Source organism: Camellia sinensis, chromosome 15 (genome assembly GCF_055761805.1).
Source record: "Camellia sinensis isolate YWXY chromosome 15, ASM5576180v1, whole genome shotgun sequence".
NCBI classification, from domain to species: domain Eukaryota; kingdom Viridiplantae; phylum Streptophyta; class Magnoliopsida; order Ericales; family Theaceae; genus Camellia; species Camellia sinensis.
In genome coordinates this window covers 98574157-98597041 of record NC_138975.1, presented here as the reverse complement: position 1 = coordinate 98597041, position 22885 = coordinate 98574157, and the positions used below count along the sequence as shown (strand labels likewise).

The following is a 22885-nucleotide window of genomic DNA, read 5'->3' as shown; positions in this document are numbered from 1 at the left end:
AGTGGAGGAGAAGGAAGATGAGCCCAGCTGGTGCAGTGGGTGTTTAGGAGAGAGAGAGAGAGGCACCAACAGTGAGGTGGTAGTCGTAGAGGTGAAGTGGCGACAGTGGTAGTAATGGTGGTAGTAGAATGGCGTTTGCAGTAGTGGTGAAGGTGGTAAAGGAGATGGGTGGTGAAAGAGAGAAAGAGAGATGAGTGAGAGACAGATAGAAAAGAAAGAGAGAGAGAGAGAGAGAGACAAAGACAGAGTGATGAACGAGAGAGAGACAAAGTGGTCGCTAAAAGTGCATTTTCTTGTAGTGGATAGATAAATCGAGAGTGAGCTCAGTAAATAGAGAGGACGGAATGGAAAGAGTGAGCAACGCCAACATAGTGGGAGAGAGAGAGAGAGAGAAAGAAAGAGAAGAGAGAGAGAGAGGGACAAAAAGATAAAGAGATAGAGAGTGAGAGACAGAAAAAGAGACAAAGAGAGAAGAGAGATGAACGAGAGAGACAGAAAGAGAGATAGAGAGAAGAGAGATGAGCGAGAGAGACATAGAGAGAAGAGGGATAAACGAGAGGGAGAGAGAGAGATAGAGAGAAGAGAGATGAGCGAGAGAGACAGAGAGAGATGAGAGAGATAGAAAGGAGAGAGATGAGCGAAGAGACAGGGAGAGAAAAGAGATGAGAGAAGAGATAGATGAGTGAGAGACACAGAGAGAGAGAGAGAGAGACAGATAGACAGAAAGAAAAGAGTGATGAGTAAGAGAGAGAAAGAGAAGAGAGAGAGAGGAAGATGAAAAAACGGGTGAAAAGATATAGACAAAGAGAGGAGAGAAAAAAAGAGCGAAAAGAGATAAACAGACAGAGAGAGATGAACGAGAGAGATAAAGAGAAGAGAGATAGAGAAGAGAGACAAAGAGAGAAGAGAGATGAGAGAAATAGACAGAAGAGAGATGGACGAGAGACACAAAGAGAAAAATAGAGAGAGAGATAGATAGACAGACAGACAGAGAAGAGTGATGAGTGAGAGAGAGAAAAATAAGAGAGACAGAGACACAGAGAGAAAAAGACAGACAGACAGAGAAGAGTGATGAGAGAGAGAGAGACAGAGAGAGAAGAGAGACAGAGACAGAGAGATAGGAAGATGAAAAAATGGGTGAAAAAGTTCTGTGTCTAAAGTCTCATTTTCTAGTAGTAAGTTGTCTCTATCATTCATGGGTAGAATAGAGGCGCGGATTTGGGAATTGTATATTTTATATAAAAATCAAATTGAAATATTTTATACAATCACACCTATTTAGGGAGTGTGATTAAATATATATATATATATATATATATAATTACACTTATTTAAAAAGTGTGATGAAAAAGTAGTAATGTATATATAATCACACTTTAATTAAAATGTGTGATTAAAAAATATATATATAATCACACTTATTTAAAAAGTGTGATTAAAAAGTAGTAGTGTATATATAATCACACTTTAATTAGAATGTGTGATTAAAAAATATATAAATAATCACACTTTAATTAGAATGCGTGGGTAAAAAATATATATATATATAATCACACCTATTTAAAAAGTATGATTAAAAAGTAGTAGTGTATATATAATCACACTTTAATTAGAATGTGTGATTAAAAAATATATATATAATCACACTTGTTTAAAAATTGTGATTAAAAAGTAGTAGTGTATATATAATCACACTTTAATTAGAAGGTGTGATTAAAAATATATATATATATATATATATATAATCACACTTAATTGAAAAGTGACATAAAAAATAAATATTATCACACTAAATCAAATTAAGTGTGATTAAAATATCAATCTAATTTTTTTTATCACACTTCCAATAAAAATGAGATCTTTTTTTTTTTGTCAAAGTGTGATCTTTAACTATTTTTGTAGTAGTGGAGAAACAGAGAGAGCAAGAGACTGAACTTATTTGGGTCTATGTACATATTGATAGAAAATAAATTGGCCGGTAATGTAAGAGTGTATTCCCACCAAAAACATGAATCTGTGTTTTTGAAATTGTTTAACTTTATTGCCAACAAAATGTTTTTTGGTCCCTAAAAATAAGTATTTTTTCGACCACATTTTTGGTCGGCAAAGATCAAAAGTAAAAAAATTTCATTAATATTTGGCGACGAAAATATTAGTCGCAGAAAAGGTACCTTCGCCGACAAATCTTTTTAGTCGCCAAATCTCAATCAACGGCGACTAAAATATTTGTCGCTAAATGTATTAATTTGGCGACTAATTTTTTTGGTCGCTGAAAATAAGTTTTTGGCGACCAAATTTTTGGTCGCCAAAGAAAAAAATAATTTTTGGCGACCAAAAGACCATAGTAGTCGCAAAAAAAAATACCTTCGCCGACAAATATTTTTAGTCGCCAAATCTCAATCAACGGCGACTAAAATATTAGTCGCTAAAAGTACTAATTTGGCGACTAATTTTTTTGGTTGCTGAAAATAAGTTTTTGGCGACCAAATTTTTGGTCGCCAAAAAAAATGTGACCTTCCGCGACCAAATTTGTAGTTGGTCGGCAAAAGCATACCACTTTCTGCGACCAACTCATTTTTTGGTCGCCAAAATATAACATTCTGCGACCAATAATATTTGGTCGCCAAAAATAATGATCATTCGCGACTAATTAATATTTGGTCGCCAAATGTCATTTTTTGCGACCAAAATTTTTTTGGTCGGCAAAAGTGGTCGGCAATTGTGTAAATTCTTGTAGTGATAATACTCAGTAATATCAAAACATCATCTTATTATGCACAACCCTCGTACATTTCAATTTATTGATCCATAAGTAATAGTCTAATGCTCTTCAAGTATTTGTTTCCATGCAAATCATAATTCAAATTCATTAGTGCCACAAACAGTCTCAAATATTATAACTCTTTGAAGAATAAAGAAATATTCACTAATCAATCGTGCTTACGATGACACATTCATCCTACAACAATTGAACCAAAATGAACAAATGGGTTTTGAATCAATAACTTTATGGCTCTTTGCTCACTAATGATTTAGGTATTCACAATATTTGGGTAATTCAAAGCATCCCCAGCCTATTTATTTTCATAATGCATGGGATAAATGTGGTGTAAATTGTCCAACAACCAAATTTAGGTTCAAGTCCTCTTCCCTCCACTCAATATTTATATACTTATCGATTACATCTACCACAAAATTTCCTTTCAAAGTCCTTGTCAATTTCATACTTAACTTTTCTACGTAACATTTCTTACCATTTGATTTTCTTATCACTAAAGTTTATCTTATCATCATATCTGTATAGGTTGTTAACCCAAATTGATTTACTCACTAAAAATTATCCTGCAATGTCATAATGATCACAAATTCAACTTCATAGTTGTAAAACACAAAACACATTGTCCATAAACTCATATATTTTTGTATTACTGTTCACATAATTCCCAATAATCACAGCTCAACCTCAAATGCCATTCATGCTTACACTCTTTTGTTTTCCATAACTTCAAAATAGACTTAACACCTAATATAACCTTAATATCAAATACAAACCTTGGTCTACAAATTCCTTAACTACGTTAGTCCAAATAGTAGTTCCCACACAGCTTATATGCCTCATTGATAAATCAATTAGGTGGGTCCGAAAGTCGAAAGTCACAAATAACTTAGTTAGGCATGCTAATAACATTTACTCATCATTTATTTCAATATTTTTCATAAAGGCATTAAATCAAATCCGTATAACATTTTCCAATAAAATAGGTCCTTTGAGTAATAAAGAAATTCTTAGCGCATACTACTAGCCTGATAACCAACTCATTCTATAGCTAAATGATTCAGATAAACGAATGGGTTTTAAACTAACATTTTGCTCACAAATAGCTTAAACACATGTAATATCCATCTTAACACATCAAAGTGTCCTTAATTATCTTAGCATTTCAGCTCAAATTTCAATTACCCACACAAAAGAATTCTACACTCTCCAATAATCGTTCGAGCATACATAAAACTTCCTACCACATTCTTTGATTCTTTTGTTGAGTTCACACTTAACTTCTTCTTTTGATCTTATTATTTCTCATGACATGTCCACATAAATTCATCATATTTGGAAATTTTCCTTCCACTTTATCCAGTTGCCTCAACAAGGACTCAACTTCCATTTCATCCCTACTTCCCGATATCTACTGCTAGGGTCATAAGATACAAGCCGCTAACACGTCCGGTATCATTTAGTAACTACACCATAATACACAGTATCATATACTTAATCATGAAACATACAAGCATACAAGGATATAGATGGGACAATTTCTTCATCTCTACTTCTCATATCAAACCATTTCCTAACTCTCAAGTGCCATACTCGTTATCAATTATCACATCTCTCCATTGCCATAGTTTCATATACCTTATTGATTAACAACAACCTCAGTTTTCCAAAATTTCTCATGGTCTAATTCCACATGCAACCCATATAGAAGCTAAGATTTAATCTTCTTTCACATCACGTTTCCACAAACACGCTTATACTTGCCAATTTTAATATCCTTGTAACACCAATATTCCATATCTTTCATGACCTTAGCCTCAATATCATAATACATAAACCCATTCTTATTTCATTACAATTATCAAATCTTCCTTAGTCTCAAGACTCAGTCTATGAAACCACACATCTTTATCCCCACTTATTACCTAAAGTCCATGAGGACTTCTAATTCTCAATCTCAATACTTAACTTATTGTACGAGCTCCCATACATCTTTCGGAATGCACAACATATCATTTCGTTACTAAATACATGTAACTTAAATGCATTCTAGACACTCTAATGCTCAATAGACATGTGTGAGATCATAACTCGTGCTATGATACCAACTGCCATGACCCAAACCCACCCCTAAAAGTTTGGTCCATAGCCGGCCTGTACTTAGGCCTTAAAACAAAATTTCACAATATTAAAATCATATTGGGGCCTAAAGTGGAAGCAAAATGAAAAAAATAATAATGTCCACTGAGCTTGTGCATACCTGACGACTAAAATAATTAAAACATTCAACTACACTTTCCATATTTACATATATAATAACAAGGCTTATACAGATCTCACACACATATACATAAATTCAATAAAATACAAAATTCGAACAATACAAGGTTAAAGCGTTGACACAGAGGCGCATCTTGGGTAGATTAACATACCAGGTTGACAAAAGAACTTCTGAGGTGGACCTAAGGTTGGTTTCCGGGTTGATCACCTACATACATAAAAAATACGGAGTGAGTGAACCTCAATGAGTAATAATAAAGTAAAGAGAATCAAGTGAATAATCTAGATTTAAAAGAAGTATAACACAGTACTCTTCCAAAATTGTATTGTTCACAACGTTATTCATTATCATATTTACAAAATGGCCTTAAGCCCACCATGTAACAAAACAGCCTCGGGCCCACATATATCAAAACGGCCTCGGGCTCAATCATATATCAAAATGACCTTGGGTCTAAACGTATCATATCGTATCACTGTCTTTGATCATAGAGTAAATGGAACATCGACATCTCTCCACCTCTCCTTGGGTCCAATTCATGTATGTATGGACCCAAGAGGTGGCTCGTACGGACCCTAGGGATGGCTCCCACTGTAGCACTTAGTTCCGTACAGCATTTTGTTCCATACCAAAAATCAATAGGCCTTAAAAGTCGAACAATTCATATTCTGTCATAGCATAAACAGAACGGATGAACGGAAAGGCCTTGGGCCCACCACATCATATTATAAATAATTCACATTTCATATCCATATTCCATATCATAGGCCTTGTTAACTCATTCATTCGCATAAAACATAATTCTAGAACATCACAACAGTCATGTATTGAAATAAATATAAATGAACATGTCTTTACAATATATTATTACTCACATTGACGGCTTCTAGTAGAAGTTGGGCAATGTCCTTGTCTTGACCTACAAATTACATAGCACAATATATCGAACATAGAATTATTCTCTTTATCAAAGTCACTTTTCTTAATCTTTGATTAATAAAATAAATCAAACCCTTACTTTGCCTTAACCAATTATTTATGGTGGTTCTAAACTCATTAGTCCTTAATGGGTCATAATTCATATCAAGGAAAATAGGAAGAAACAGAAGGAAATTGGGTTAAGAGAAGAAATGGCATGAAACGAGTAGACAGAAAGTGTACAACCTTCACTAATTTTAACATATCTCTTTTTATACTCAGAATTTTGGTGTGAGACTACCACCATTAGAAACTATACTTCCGGGGCTTGAATTTAGGCTCAAGAATCACTTAAAACAGAATTCGGATGAGAAAGATATGCTTATTTGAAGTTGGGCTGAAACAGAAGTGCCCTGCACCTGCGGGAAATAGGGCCGCACGTGTGAGACAGCGTGCTTTTATTTCAGAATCAATTTAGGTGCTGGAAGTGGACTACCACACATGCGGGAAGCCCCATCGCACGTGCATCTGTGGGCAAAATCTACTATCCGAAAATCTCTATTGGTTCTAACACTTGGTTTTCCATTTTCCAAGCTAGATTTCAACTCCAATCTCTCAAACTCATGTAAAACTAATGGAAAACATGAGATTATGATTGTTTTCTAAATCAAAACATCAAAAATACAATGAATCTTGAAGTAAGGAAGATCAATCTCCGTATTTAGTTCTTTTTCAAACTTTTTGAAAACTTCTTCTTCCATATTCACATAGATCTTCATTTCATATGTAATTAACCATACAAAACCTCAAGATCAAGGTGCACTTCTCATAATCAACTTCAAGATAAGCAAAAATAATGAAATTGGCTCTTAAATCAAGCAAGTCTAAGGAATCAAGGTTCAATTCCATGAAGAGTGCTCATTTAAGCTTGTACTTCAAAACCCTAACTCAATTAGGTGTTTAATCTTCATCTTGAGTCATGAATTCAAACAAATAATAGGTTAATCCCAAGAAGTTAAGTTGATTTCTACATAGCTCCATTCAAATCCTTACTTTTCTCATAAATCTCTTCAAGTTCATCTTCTTTAATTTTGTCTTTAACTTCCATGGATGTTGAGCTCTCTCTCCTTCTCTAGAAGCTTTCTCTCTCTTTCCCCCCCCTCTCTCTCTCTCAATTCTTCTCCAGAACCCCCTCTTCCAAATATCTCTCTCTCTTCTCTTTCTTTTTGTTGAGCCAAGCAAGGCTCATATACATAAATATATATAATATTTAATAAAAAACCGACTTAATTCGTTCTAAATTAAATTTTTACAAAACTTCATATTAAATCCTAAAAATCATGCTAATTATAGTTATGTACTCCATTTTGGTTTCTGAAGCCTGTAAGGTCTTCAATTTGCAGTGCAAAGTTAACTACCAAAACACACCTTAACGAATCAGATGAAATAAATTTCCAATTAACTTTCCCAAATAGCTCTTAAAATTCCCATTAACATTTCCATATACTCAATTTCGGTGTCTGAACCCATGAAAGCCGACAATTTCAATTTCAAAGTCATAACTCAACAGATAATTCCTTAATTCAAATAGATATAATTAAATTAAAATGCATTAACCCATAATTAAATAAAGATAATTTCTAATACGCATTTTGGGGTCGTTACAGTTTTAGACCTTAAAAATACTTTTTTAAAATTTATTACCTGGCCATGGGTTTTTCAACCCGGCCACGGGTTTTGTGATCCGGCCACGTGTCATTAGTGATAGACAGTGTATTTGGTGGGATTTCGCCAATTATTCTTTTTTGAAGATATTTTTGACCAAAAGATCTCAAATTCTATAAATAGATCCTCTCCCTTCAGAATTTAGGGTTAGAAAAATTTTCCAAAGGCTTAAGAGATTGTTGAGAGCTTCGAATTACACTTGAACTTCAAAGTTTTTTCTTGACCTTATATCACCTTTTACTATACATACACAATGCATACACCATTAGAGCTTCTTCTTGAAGCTTTTTGCTAAAGTTTAAACTATATTCTAGATACTTGAGGGTGTTGGGATTGAAGTTTGATAACTATGAAGCTACTTCTCTCTTTTCAAGAAGTAGAGCTTTGCTTTCTTTTCATCTACTTCTCTTGTACTCTCTTTCTCTCTTTTTCTTGTTTTGTACATTGTTTTAAAATTGTTTTAGGGCTAAAATATGTGATTAAGGTTACAAAAAAGGGGAGGGGTTGGCCGCCCTTCCTTAGACTTGATTACTAATTGTTAACTATAGCTTTTCTTTACTTTTTTTTTTCTTTTTCTTGTTTTCTCTTAAGTTCTAGCACTGTTTCTTGTATTTATGGGCTGTTTAGTGTGTTATTTAATTATGCTTTGAATATTATAGTTGCACTAGTGTAATAGCGTAATAGTCCTTGCGGATTTGGTGTGTTTAGGATGTAGCCGCCAATCCGTTTGAGTTGATCGCTTTATTTTTGTTCTAATAGCTTTCCATATGTATATTAGATCTTGTAGTCATGGGAGGTTTAGAGCTTATCCACCCTGCCACAAGTTTGATTGACTAGATGTAAATGTTTCGCTTTCATACAATTGTTGTTCACCTCGAAGCTACGTGATAGCTTCCTTGTCAAAAGTGTTGAAAAACTTTCTTCTTGATCATTTTTGGAACATGGAAATAGATGTTTCATCATTATTCCATGAGTAGGAAGAGGAGTTGTCAACAATTTTGATGAGTTGTGTGTTTAAGCTTTAGTACGTAGCTTAATTTTGATTTTCCCTCTTGTCTTCTTTAGAGTGTTTTAAGCTCTCTTCTAGTTCCATTTTGAAGCTTGGATATGGGTGTCTTATCCTTATTCCATGAGTAGGAAGATGAGCATACGACAACCTTCTATAGCTTTCATATATTTGCTTTGGTTTGCTTTTGTTTGCTTTTGTTTTGCTTTGAAGCCAAATGAGAGCTCTTTCATTGAAAGTATTAGAAACTCTCTCCTAGTTCCATTTTGAAGCATGGAAATAGATGTCAATCCATGTTCCATGAGTAGGGAGAAAAGTCTCTAATTTGTTTATTCAATGATGTAATCTCTTGTTTACAAGCTTCCTTTTCAAAAATGGTTCTCATTAACCTATTTTCTCTAATTTGATTATTCTTCTTCACTATGAGAGGTAGTAGGTTTGAGCCATTTCTTTATTTGAAGTTCCTAGCTTTAATTCTCATTAAATCTTCCACCCCGCCGCTTCATTAATTATCATGTAATATCCTTGTGATGTTTGATGATTTGCGAAGCAAACCTATTTCCTCCTTGAATATCTCCATGATAGGAGGGAGCATGAAGGATGAACATCCTTTAGAAACACTTTGTCTGCACTATTATTACCTCGCTACACAAAATAGGTTTTTAGGCTAAAGCTGAAGCATGGTCGGCCTTCATTGGGCCCAACCGGACCTCTTTATGGTATGGCCGTGGCTTAGAGTGTATAAACAGAGTGATGTTGTTAGCAAAACAGAGTAGTGGCAAGGGATAAAACAGGGCAGTTCTCCATAGGCCAAACAGAGTAGTTTCCCCATTCCCGAAATGAGCCATACACTCTCTCTCTAATAATTATTTCTTGAAAATTGATAAACAACTTATAAGCATATTGTAGAGTGATAAATATTGTACTGAGAGTATAAACGTTATAAAATCACCATAATAAACATTTTAAACAAAACATATATGTATGGTACCGTACAGAACACATAACCACATTCACATGCAGTATGGATTCCACTGGCGGCTCGTATGGATTTTAGGGTAGCTTCGATAGTAGTGTAACACGTAACTTTGTACAACACTTTGCTTCAAACAATTACCAAAATGTCAAAGAGAGGACAATGGCTATTTAAGTCCCAAAACATGAGACCTTTGTGGTAATATTTATAAGAATATTTGCTCAAATGATCATTTACCAAATCGTTATCAAATTTATATTTTAATAAACATTTATATCGATAATTTTTCTTTTTTACACAAATATATTCCAATAACAAACAATACCTTTGACATGATAATCAAGTTTACAAAACATGATTTAACATAAAAAAGTCAGAGATAATTCAATATATAATAAAACCCACCTTAGTATCGGTTTCTATTGTCTAAATATCTCCCGAAACTTGAATCTCTTATAAAAATTCTTGTTGGATCTTTTCTTCCTTTTGTTATTCTTTTTTTCATTTGATTGTAATTGAGCTCCTATTTATAGCAGGAATAATGTTATAGAAATAAAAAATTTACATATAATGTTTATACATAATGATATGATTCATTGTAGACTTTTTATTTCAAAACCAAATACCATTGAAGATATATTTATTTACAATAATATCTTACCACAACATTTTTACCAAATTTTTTATTTAAATTTTATGTATGTTTAGAATTTTCCTTAGGAGAGGAGGCAGCCGTGGGGTGACAAGAGTAAAATTATTAGTTGGTCTTGGACGCTACGTGGCCATATCTCACACCAATCAAAATTTATTATACCTCTTCATGTTCTTCAATCACCTAATATAAATTTGTGACCCCCACTCCCTCCACCAATTACAGTATCATTGGGACACCACGTGATGGTGCCTCAAAACCATCCAATAACTTCTCGTGGCAAGAAGGGTCGAACAAGATGCCACCATGTAGTACTTAGGTGGCATTGCCCTTTTGGGTATTTACAGTCTAATCCTACAGTTTATACTAATTCATATTTTACCACACAAAATTACAAAATTAAATTTAATTATTTTAATCATGATTAGTTGATCTTTAACCCCATCATATATAAAATTATAAAATAAATTCTATTTTTTTATTTTTAATTAAATAATACTAATACAAAATTAAAGGATAGTTTAATTTTGGGATTGTTATAATTTAGGTTGATTTATGATTAATTTTTTTTATATATATGCACTACAAAAAATTAAGGGTTTAGAGGCCAAAATTTAGGGACAAAATTATTTGTTAGAGAACAAATATTTTAGTTGCGAAAAGTGTCATTATTATATTTTTAGCAACGAAAATTAGACATTAGTGATGAATTATTATTCTTTTAGGACCAAATTTTTTGCCTCAAAAAATAAACCATCTTAAGACCAAATTATTTGGTCCCTAAAAGTCTATTTGTTAGTGACATTTACAAAATTTTGCTATTAAAAGCCTTGTTTTGACTTTTCGAGTCGACCTTTTAACGATTATCCTCATAACGATGGAAATTGGTCCCTAAATATATTTTGTAACAAAATTTTCACTTTTAGAAATCAAAATATTTGGTCTCTAAAACTCTTATATGTTGTAGTGATGTATGTGTTTAATTTAAAATGCAATTAAACAAAAAATTGGGTTAGCATTTTAAAACAAAAAATTAGATTAAAGTAATTTGATGATTTAATTTATGGTACTAAATTAGAGTATTTAAGTTAATTTATGATTTAATTTGTTAGATATATATATATATATGTATATATATCTATGTACGCCTTTAATTTAAAATGTTATTAAATAATAAATTAATTAAAAAATTTTAAATTAGAATAAGGTACTTTTATGATTTAATTTTATATAATGATATAATGAATTAAGGTATTTAGATCAATATATGATTTAATTTGTTATATATATATATATATATATATTTGTACGTATATGTTTATTTTAAAATACTATTAAACAAGGTAATTTTTTGGTAATAAATTACGGTGTTTCCTTTAATTTATTATTATTATTATTATTATTATTATTATTATTATTATTATTATTATTATATATGTCTGTTTATGTTTATTTTAAAATGTTATTAAATAAAAAATGAGTTAAAAAATTAAAATTAAAAAATAGATTAAATTAATTTTATAATTGAATTTTATGGTAATAAATTACAGTATTTTAGTTAATTTATGGTTTAATTTGTTATATATATATATATATGCTCTTGTTTAGTTTAAATTATTATTAAATAATAAATTAAGGTATTTAGTTTAATTTATGATTTAATTTGTTATATATATATATATATATATGTATGTATGTATGTATGTATGTATGTATGTGTGTTTATGTTTATTTTAAAATGTTATTAAATGAAAAACTTGTGTTAACTAATTTAATTAAAAATTTGATTAAAGTAATTTGATGATTTAATTTGTTATATATATATATAATATTTATGTTTAATTCCAAATGTTATTAAATAAGAAATTGGGTGAAAATTTTAAAATTAGATTAAGTTAATTATATGGTAACAAATTAGAGTGTTTAGTTTAATTTATGATTTAGTATGTTAAATATGTGGTTGAGATAGAAAATTATATGACATAAGAGTATTTAGGTAATTTTGGCACTGTTATTAATAGAGTTAGTTTCGTATTTTAGTCGAAAATCATAAAATGATTCTTTGCCCGTATTTGAAATAGGAGGTAAAGTGAATTGGGAGAACTACATGTATGTAGGAGTTGAGTAAAAATATTACTAACACATTGAGGGATGAAAATGACACTTACACTCCCACGACCTTTCATTTGCACCCCACCACAAACACTTGCACCCCCATGTGTTCGTAAATTTTTTCTGCAACTCCCACCTGCATGTAATTCTCCCAAGTGAATTTTGCTCATTATTATAAATATATAAGTATAAACATATAATTTTGGTCAACATATTTGCAGATCTTGAAATTTAAAAATAATTCAAATGACTCTATCTTGACTAGTATTTTTTTATTTATGAATAATATTTATTATATTTATAATATAAATATGCCGTCACGGTTCGATTTCAATTGATCGAATGGTTGAATCAGTGACCCATTAATCCAGTCTTTTTTCCGATTTGGCCAATGGCCCCGATTTTAGAACATTACACACAAGATAATAAATAATTAGCAATCCATCTTATTTTTGTAAATATTTTGAATAAATAGTTAGAATTGTCAGAGAGTTACAATTCCTAGCAATCAAATAACATGTAAAGCTAAAACTTCTTATGATCTTTCTACAATAATAATTCAGCACATGTTTGTTGCTAGAATTAATATCATATTCACAACGATGGAGTGGACAATGGCAGAGCTCTTAAAACACCCACAAATCATGAAAAAACTACAAAATGAGGTGAGACAAGTAGCCAAAGGAAAATTAAATATAACAGGGGATGATTTAGTAAACATGCACTATTTGAAAGCAATGATCAAAGAATCTCTAAGGATACATCCTTCGAGTCCATTGTTGCTTCCTCGAGAATCAATCCAAGAAGCCAAGGTAATGGGCTATGACATTGTAGCTGGCATGCAAGTGATTGTCAATGCTTGGGCGATTGCAAGAGACCCATTGTCATGGGAAGATCCTGAGGAGTTTCGGCCAGAAAGGTTCTTGAATAGTACAATAGATTTCAAAGGACACAACTTTGAGTTTATTCCTTTTGGTGCTGGTCGGAGGGCACTACAAGAATTTTCACTTTTAGTGACCAAATATTTAGTCACCAAAAGTCAATTTTTAGTCGCCGAAGGGCTTGAACGACTAAATTTTTTGGTCGCAGAATTAGTGGCCGAAGAGTAGTCGGGAAAGCTAATTGGCAACTAAACTTATTTTAGTCGCCAAATGTATTTATTTGCTGACTAAATATTTAGTTGCCAAAAGGTTGGGAAAAAAGTTAAATAATACATTTTCGGTGACCAATTTTTTTGTCGCCAAAAGCCTCAATTACTGTTAATGACCAAAGATTTAGTCGTGGAAAATGTTTTCAGCTACTAAATATATTAGTCGCCTAAAGTAAATACTAGTGTTTTGGCTAGTAAAATTTTAGTCGCCTAAGGTCAAATTTTTTTGGCTACTAAAATTTTAGTCGGCAAATAGTTTTTGTTTTGGCTACTAAAAATTTAGTCACCTAAACTCCCACATTTTTTGCTACTGAAATTTTAGTTGGCAAAAGTGTTTTTATTCTTTAGCTTTTGGTTTTAGCTACGAAATATCTTAGTCGCCAAATGTTGGATTTTCTTTTGGCTACAAAACTTTTAGTCGCCAAATGTTTGATTTTCTTTTGGCTACAAAACGTTTAGTCACCAAATGTTTGATTTTCTTTTTTTTCCCCTACAAAACTTTTAGTCGCCAAAAACATGATATTATGTTTTATTGCAAATATTATAATTTCTTCATAACATGTCTGTATTCCATGCAACCTGTAATACGTATATAAATAAAATGATACATATACTATCAATCATTCCACAATCTGCATCCGCATTCAAAAAATAAATAACTTTAACTATCAAAGTACACAAAAACCAACTATTGTCCAAACTAAAATAGTAATTCCATACAAAATATAGAATCATACAAAAATCAAAGCCCTCCATATACAAAAATTACATTTACTACTATGTGAAATGACCATTTGGCATTGTACAAATTACCATCGTAATCTGTACCACGACAAAAGGTGATGTATGTACCAAGACAAAAGAACATCTGTGTACCACGACAAAAAATCATATATATGTACGGCAACAAAAGGTGATCTATGTACCATGCCAGTAATTATCTGTTGGCTGCCAAAAGTTTTCTGTATCAGTAATAGTGAACTGCACAAAAGCCGGGGATGACAAAAGTATTATATTAGTTCTGTACAAAAGTGAAATTTCTTCCACATACACCAAAATATTACTCTAAATGCCCACGTAACAAAGTCATCTATAAAAAAACAAAAACAAAAACATTAGAATTGGACCCAAAAATACCCAACTTCATGAATGAATTTGGCAACAAGTGACAAATAGCGATCCCGGTTTTCCCTTCCTTGATTAGTGTAATCCGGACTTGGTTCCATGGATGTTGGTTGTTGTATCTGTCTTGTTTCCGTCCTTCAATACCTTGTATTTAAGTTATAGGATGTTTTGGGCAGGATTGTTACAAGTTGGGTGTGATTGGAAGCAAATGGTTGCTGCCCAGAATTTTGGTTCTTCGCTCGAGTGAGACTGTTGTCGCTCGAGTGAGCTCTGTGTTTTAGATCCTTCGCTCAAGCCAGGTTTCCTTCGCTCGAGCAAGAGTTGAGTTTTGTGTCTGGTGGATCGAGTGAGAAGTATTACGCTCGAGCGTGCGCCTGCGTCTCATTTCTGACCTGAGAGGAGTGTTTCTTGGCTCGAGCGAGCGAGGTGTATGATTTGGGGTTCCTTCGCTTGAGCGAGCATTCTGTCGCTCAAGCGTGCTTCTAGGTTGTAGACCTGACGCTTCGAATTGTTGGCTCGAGCGAGGCTTTCTACGCTCGAGCGAGTGTTCTTTGTGTCTGGTCGCTCGAGCGACCACTCCTTCGCTCGAGCAAGCCTGTGTTATATCAGTAGGCAGCAGCGGGAAAACACCTCACTTTTTGCATCTCTTTTCTTCTCAAACCCTAGATCCGAGCTCCCTCTCTCTCTACACACCTTCTCTCTAGGTTTTCATCTATATTAAGTGAGTTCCTAGCCCAATCTCTTTGTAAGAAAGGTAAAGGGTGGTGTGAGCTTCGTTTTAATCTGAAAATTTGTGGATTTGGAGCACCTTGGATTTTGGTCATCTTCTTCTTTGAGCTTCTAATTTCGAGGTAGGGATACCCTACTCCATCTTATGAGTTTTGTCTTTAATTTTGTTCATTTTGATGAGTTAGTGATATTGGGTAATTTTGAGAAAAGTTGGGGTCTTTTTTGTAATTTATAAAAGATGGGGGTTTTCAAATATTGAGACCCATATGTATGTGGAACATTGAGGAAATGGAATTATTGAGGTATTGTTGACGAAAATGAACCTTAGGGTTAATATTGGACAAAGGGGAAAAAATGCCCTAATTGTATTGAATAATTAATTTTGGGGAAATAAGGAATTGAGTTAAGAATAATGAAATTGGGAAATTATGAGATTAAATGGTGTAGTTGGATTAATTTATCACTCACCTATGAAAATGTTGTTATTATATCTGTTTATGCATTTATTTTCTGTTTAGAAATAACTGCTTTGGGCTATCGGTGTAGGATAGTCTTGAATGTTGTAGATAATGCATGATGATTAGGCAAACTAAAACTAATCAGTTGAATGTGTCATCGAGTATGGAGGTTGGAATAATACATCAAATTTATGTATTGATTGACCACGTATATGATATGTTTTTATAGACACTGTGTTATGTGGGAGGAGACAGGGGATGTACTCCACGGTTTAGAGGAAGATATGGGATGGACTCCTAAATCGGTCATTGTTTGGGAGGAGATAGGGGATGTACTCCATTGATACAGCAAATACGTGTATCTATTGATGTATTGATATAGCAAATCTGTGTATCATATATGAAGTATGGAAGTGTTTTGTTTGAGATTGATACAGCAATTATGTGTATCTATTGTGGAGTAAGGAAATGTTTAATATGAATTGTTATCCCAATTGAAATGGATGTACTATTAATATGAGATGTAATCTCATTTAAATTATCTGGTCAAGTTCTGAGTCATGTTTATGAAATGATTTGATGAGTAAAGGAAAATGGATTGTAACATGGACATGATAGTCATGGGATTGTATTGTGATATACATTGGTTTATATGTGTTAACCTTCTATCATGTGGCATTATTTAGTCATTGTTCATATTTGGTTTAGTATATCTCTACTAGGCTGTGGCTCACCCTATATGGGACATTATTTTCAGGTCCAGGTGATATGCCACCTCCAAGATCATAGCTTGGGAGATTTTGGGAGTTGAAGACTCTTTTGTGATTTTGTTATCTTTTGATGTATTACATGTAAATTCAAGCCAAGGGCTTAATATGTATTTGAGTTAGCACTCTCTTCTTGTAACCAAGTGTTGGCTTGGAAAGTTGTAAGCCCTTAGAGCATTTACTTTTGTTGGCAACATGTAATACTTTTGTACTTAACTACTCTGATGAATGGAAGGACGTTTATTTTTTTCATATCTATGCATGTCAAGGTTGTTGGGCTTTATGTATTTTTTGAGTGCGTTACAACTTGGTATCAGAGCGTATCGGGTTCGAATACGTTGGGTACGTGGGAAGTGATTAGTGTCACAATGGGTTCGTCTCGTTTGTTAGAGACTTAGATGAAATGTTATGTGCTTATGTGATAACATGCTTATGTGACTATATGGGTATGGGATTTAGTTTCTAGGATATTGATTGGATCCTTGGGTTTCTGGGAGTCTTGTTGGAAAAGCACTTGATCAATGCTATTTCTAACCGGAACTCTAGTAACGCCTCAGGACTATCATTATCCAGAAATGAAATTCGTAAGTGCTTATGTGTTTATGTGCTTACGTGAAATGAATTACAGTTGTCCATGTATTAGGACGCGAGTGTTATAGCTTCGGCATATTTGTGAATGTGCTAATGTTCTTCATTACCTTCATTAGGATGTCAGGACGAGGATGTGGAGGTAGGCGTGGTAGGCCTAGGAGGCAGAAGATACCTATACCGGATGACATTCCGGCACGGCAGGAGGGTGTTGGTCAAGCCAATGTGGCCGAGCCAGTGGATCAGCAGGCCATGGGCGCTTTTCCCCGCGAGATGGTAGGAGCATTGAGGGAATCTATGGGCATTCTCAGGGCTGAGAATCAAGCCCAGGCCCATGTAGCTGAAGCAGGGCCTTCTTTTCTGAAGAGGGAGTTTTTTCGGTCCAATCCGGATGAGTTTTGGGGGATCCGAAAGAGCCACTTAAGGCTGATGAGTGGCTGGAGTAGATGACTAAGATGTTTGACATGCGTGGCATCGAAGACGGGGCATTGAAGGTGACCTTGGCATCCTTCCAGTTAAAGGGAGATGCGGGTCAGTGGTGGAAATTCATGAGAGGCCGTGTTGGAGGAACTTGGGAAGCTTTTGTGGATACTTTCCAGGAGAAGTTTCTATCTCCCGCAGTCAGGGAGAAGTTGAGAGATCAGTTCTACCAGCTTAAGCAGCTGAGTTCATCAGTGGCCGAGTTTGAGGCCGCATTTACCAGTTTGTCCAGGTTTGCACCTGAGCTTGTGGCGTCTGAGGAACGCCGTTGCCTGGAGTTTGAGAAGAAGTTGAGGCACGGGCTCAAGATGAGGATTGGAGGATCTATGACCCGAGAGTATGGGCGTCTTGTGGACGCTGCAGCCCATATGGAGACTATGATGCATGAGGAGGATGAGAGGTTGAGGGGCTCCAAGAGGAGTCAGGATGGTCAGGGTGATGGTAGGAGACAGAGGAGTTCTAACTCTCACCAATCTCAGGGTGATTTTATTAGATCTACCTTCCCAGTGCCGAGTGCAGGTTCTGGCAGAAGCAGTCAGGGAGACATTACTTGTTACAAATGTGGCCAGTTGGGTCACAAGTCTCCAGCTTGCCCGCAGAGGGGAGGAGGTCTGAGAGTTGCTTCATCTTCGGCTCGACCTCAGAGCCAGAGTCAGGGCATAGGCTAGTCGCTTGCTTGTTATCAGTGTGGTTAGGCGGGGCACCTAAAGAGGTTTTGCCCGCAGTTGGGTGCCACATCGGGTGTGTCTGGTTCGAGGCAGACGCAGAGTTTTCAACCAGCACAGTTTGTTCAGGCCTCGAGGGCCAACCAGGGGGCGTCATCGTCTTAGTCTGTGCAGCAGTCTTTTGCTCCTAGGGGTGAGTAGGTAGATCAGAGACCTTCTCGGCGCGTGTATGCTGTTACCGCGCAGGATCTTGTACTTACTCCATCTGTTGTGAGAGGTACCATCTTGTTTTGTAACTCGGTTGCTAATGTGTTGATTGATACGGGTGCATCACATTCCTTTATATCTGTTGTATTTGCATCTGTTTTGGGGTTAGAGTTGGCGCAGTTAGCATCTCCTATTTGTGTAGTATCACCTGTTAGGGCTGAGTTGATTTTAAAACAGGGGTGTTGGGGCTGTGATATAGAGGTCGCCGACCGCCGGCTTCCATTTCCTTTTGTAGTTATGGCTGTGTTGGGTTTTGATATTATTTTGGGTATGTACCGGCTATCATTATACCGGGATGTTATCGATTGTTAACGCCAGAGGGTCACAGTATTTACCTCGAGCGGGGATTGTTTCCATTTCTTGGGGGATCGGGTTGGTAGTGTTTTGCAACCAGTGTATGATCCGCGAGGGCGGAGTGAGCTTAGTGGTCTTCTTGCTAGCTTTATGAGTAGTAAGTGTGATGAGACCCAGATTGTATTGCCGAGAGTGGTTTGTGAGTATTCGAATGTTTTTCTCGAGGACCTTGTCAGTTTACCACCTCATCGAGAGATTGAGTTTTCTATTGATCTAGTGCCCAACACGGAACCGATTTCTATGGCACCATATCATTTTTCCCCAGCCGAGTTGAGTGAGTTAAAGATTCAGCTTCAGGAGTTGCTAGATAAGGGCTTTATTCGCCCTAGTGTTTCGCCGTGAGGAGCACCAGCCCTCTTTGCTAAAAAGAAAGATGGTGCCTTGAGACTTTGCATTGATTACCGGAAGTTGAATCGGGCTACGGTTAAGAATAAGTACCCTATGCTCTGTATTGATGATTTGTTTGACCAGTTGAAATGGTCCCGTTGTTTCTCTAAGATAGACTTGGGATCGGGTTACCATCAGTTAAGGGTCAGGGAGGAGGATATTCTGAAGATGGCATTCCGTACGCGGTATGGCCATTATGAGTTTCTGGTGATGCCTTTTGGGCTCACCAATGCACCGGCAGTGTTTATGGATTTGATGAACCGGATATTCCGGGAATTCTTAGATCGTTTTGTGGTCGTTTTCGTGGACGACATCCTGATTTATTCGCCTTCTGAGGAGGAGCACGAGGAGCACTTGAGGGGGGTGCTTGAGTTTCTTAGAGCTCATAGGTTGTATGCCAAGTTTGGGAAGTGTGAGTTCTGGCTAGGAGAGGTCAAGTTCTTAGGCCATGTGATCTCCGGGGAAGGGGTGTCTATTGATACATCCAAGATTGAGGCAGTGCAAGATTGGGCACAGCCTAAGAGTGTTTTTGAGATCCGCAGTTTTCTGGGATTAGCTGGGTATTATCGTCAGTTTGTGAAGGATTTCTCCATTCTAGCTTCGTTGTTAACTAGATTGACGCGGAAAGGGGTCAAATTTGTATGGAATGAGACTTGTGAAAAGTCGTTCCAAGAGTTGAAGATTAGATTGACCACCGCTCTGGTTTTGATTATTCCGGAGAGAGGTTTGGGTTATGTGGTTTATTGTGATGCCTCACGAGGGGGTTTGGGTTGTGTGTTGATGCAAGAGGGGAAAGTGGTAGCTTATGGCTCACGTCAGTTGAAAATACACAAGAGAAATTACCCTACACATGACCTAGAGTTAGCAGCTGTGATATTTTCCTTGAAGATTTGGAGACACTACCTTTATGGTGAGAGATTCGAGGTATTCTCGGATCATAAGAGTTTGAAATATCTGTTTACACAGAAAGACTTGAACTTGAGGCAGAGGAGGTGGATGGAGTGTATTGAGGATTACGACTTCGAGTTGCATTATCATCTGGGAAAGGCCAATGTTGTGGCCGATGCCCTTAGCAGGAAATCCATTAGTGATGTAGCTTGTATAGCCATTCGGGAGTGGGAGATGTTGGGTGCACTTGGCGAGTTTGATTTGCTTCTGGGCAAATCCGTTGAGGCTGCGGTCTTGTTTTCTATTGTTGCGCACCTACACTTGTGACTCGAGTATTAGAGACACAGAGAGGTGACATTGAGGTAGAATCCCTCCGAGAGAAGATCTCCAATGGGAAGGTTGAGAAGGGTTTGGCAGTGCATCTCGACCTGGGTGTGAGATACCGAGACTGTCTGTTTGTGCCGGAGTCTTGCTGAGAGGAGGTACTCCAAGAGTTTCACCATTCACGCCTTGCAGTGCATCCGGGAGGCACTAAGATGTATCGTGATTTGGGTCGCCAGTTTTGCTGGCGGGGTATGAAGAAAGATGTGGCGGTTTTTATGTCTAAGTGCCTTACTTGTCAGCAAGCGAAGGCCGAACATCAGAGGCTAGCAGGTTTGTTACAACCCTTGCCTATTGGCGAGTGGAAATGAGAGCATGTCACTATGGACTTCGTTGTATGTCTTCCGAGGACTCAGCAGGGTAGTGATGCTATTTGGGTGGTTGTAGACCGGTTGACTAGGTCAGCGCACTTCATCCCTATGCGCATGAGAGATTCGGTAGATCTTCTTGCTGACTTGTATATTCGGGACATAGTGAGGTTGCACGAGGTCCCAGTGTCGATCGTCTCAGATAGAGGTCCCCGTTTTACTGCGAGGTTGTGGCAGAGTTTACTGAGTGCCTTGGGCACTAGGTTGACCTTTAGTACGGCTTATCATCCTCAGACTGATGGGCAGTTCGAGTGTACCATTCAGATCCTTGAGGATATTCTTCGAGGTTGTGTCCTTGACTTTAGTGGGTTGTGGGAGAGGCACTTACCCTTAGTGGAGTTTGCCTACAACAATAGTTTCCAGTCGAGTATCGGTATGGCACCGTTTGAGGCCTTGTATGGCCGACCTTGTAGGTCTCCTGTTTGTTGGGCCGAGGTGGGTGATGCACCTTTGTTGGGCTCGGAGTTGGTGAGGGAAACAACAGAGAAGGTTGAACTTATCTGTCGGAGGCTTGTTACAGCCCAGAGTCGTCAGAAATGTTATGCCGACCGTAGGAGAAGGCCTTTGGTATTTGAGGTGGGTGATCATGTTTTTATGAAAATATCACCTAGGCGGGGATTGATGAGGTTTGGGAAGAGTGGGAAGTTGCCCCCTCGATTTATTGGCCCTTTTGAGATCCATGAGAGGATTAGCAAGGTTGCCTATCGTTTAGCTTTGCCGCCGCAGTTGTCCGGAGTGCATGACGTATTCCATGTTAGTATGCTTCGAAAGTATGAGCCGGATCCTTCCCATGTATTGGATTGGACTGATTTAGAGGTAGATGAGGATGCTGTAACAAGCCCGCGGGGGACCCTCGCTACAGCTCGGACTCGACTTTTCGTAGTCACGGTTCTAAGTCTGAACCAAAGAGTCCAAATCCGGCAAATCGTTTTTGAGAAAACAGATTTTTGAAAGAAGTGCCAAACATGGACTGCTTTGCCAGATACAGAGTCGCCACCTAAATATTTTATTTTGGGAAATTTAGGAAACCCTGACTCGGTGCCAAAAGGCCACGTGTCCGTCATCACCAAAGTTGCCTCGGTTCGGGAACTTGGGTACGATTGGGGAAGGTCACTTCGTGAGCACCCCCGCTCGCCCGGTCATAGACCGGCCTCTACTAACCATGATATCAATTTTTGAAAACATTGTATGTTCTTATTCCGGTTATTAGCCTAGGTTACTATGTGATGCACACAGCATATAAGTATAGACTGGATCGCCCGAATTGGAACAAAACATTTCATGCTTGTTTATTTGAAAGATGATTTGCTACTCGCAAGTAGGCTTAAAATGCAGATTTTACCACCCGCAGGTGGGTTTAGAAAAGATGGTTTTGCCACTATCTAGTGGGCTTAAAACAAACAGTCGATGATTTATTCCAATCTAAACAACTCAACCTTCACCCACAGGCATTCAGGCAGATATATCACATAAGCACATAGCCTCATGGTAAGCATGCTATTCATGGCAGTCACTCACACGCATGCGAGGATGCTAAAGTATAGAACTTACCGAGTACTCCAAGCCAAAGTAGGAACTACATTAGAAATCATGCATGATCCTAAGTATACAAAAATGCTTAATGCAACACATGCAAAATGCAACTATAGTAGGCTCGGCTATTCTAAGATGGCATATGAAATGCTACAACTAACATGTATTCAACTTGGAATTGAAAATACAATGCAGTTAGTATGATGCGCCGAGCCCGATGCATGCAAAACAGATGAATGATGCAAACATGCTGTCATACTGTATGCTAATTTAAACATGCCCTAATCTAACCATCATAA

General features: G+C 36.4%; 1 pseudogene; it reads left to right on the top strand.

The window, feature by feature from the left end:
- The window catches only part of LOC145813148 (norfluorocurarine oxidase-like), a 94496-nt pseudogene that overhangs the window by 14478 nt on the left and 57133 nt on the right, over nucleotides 1–22885 (top strand).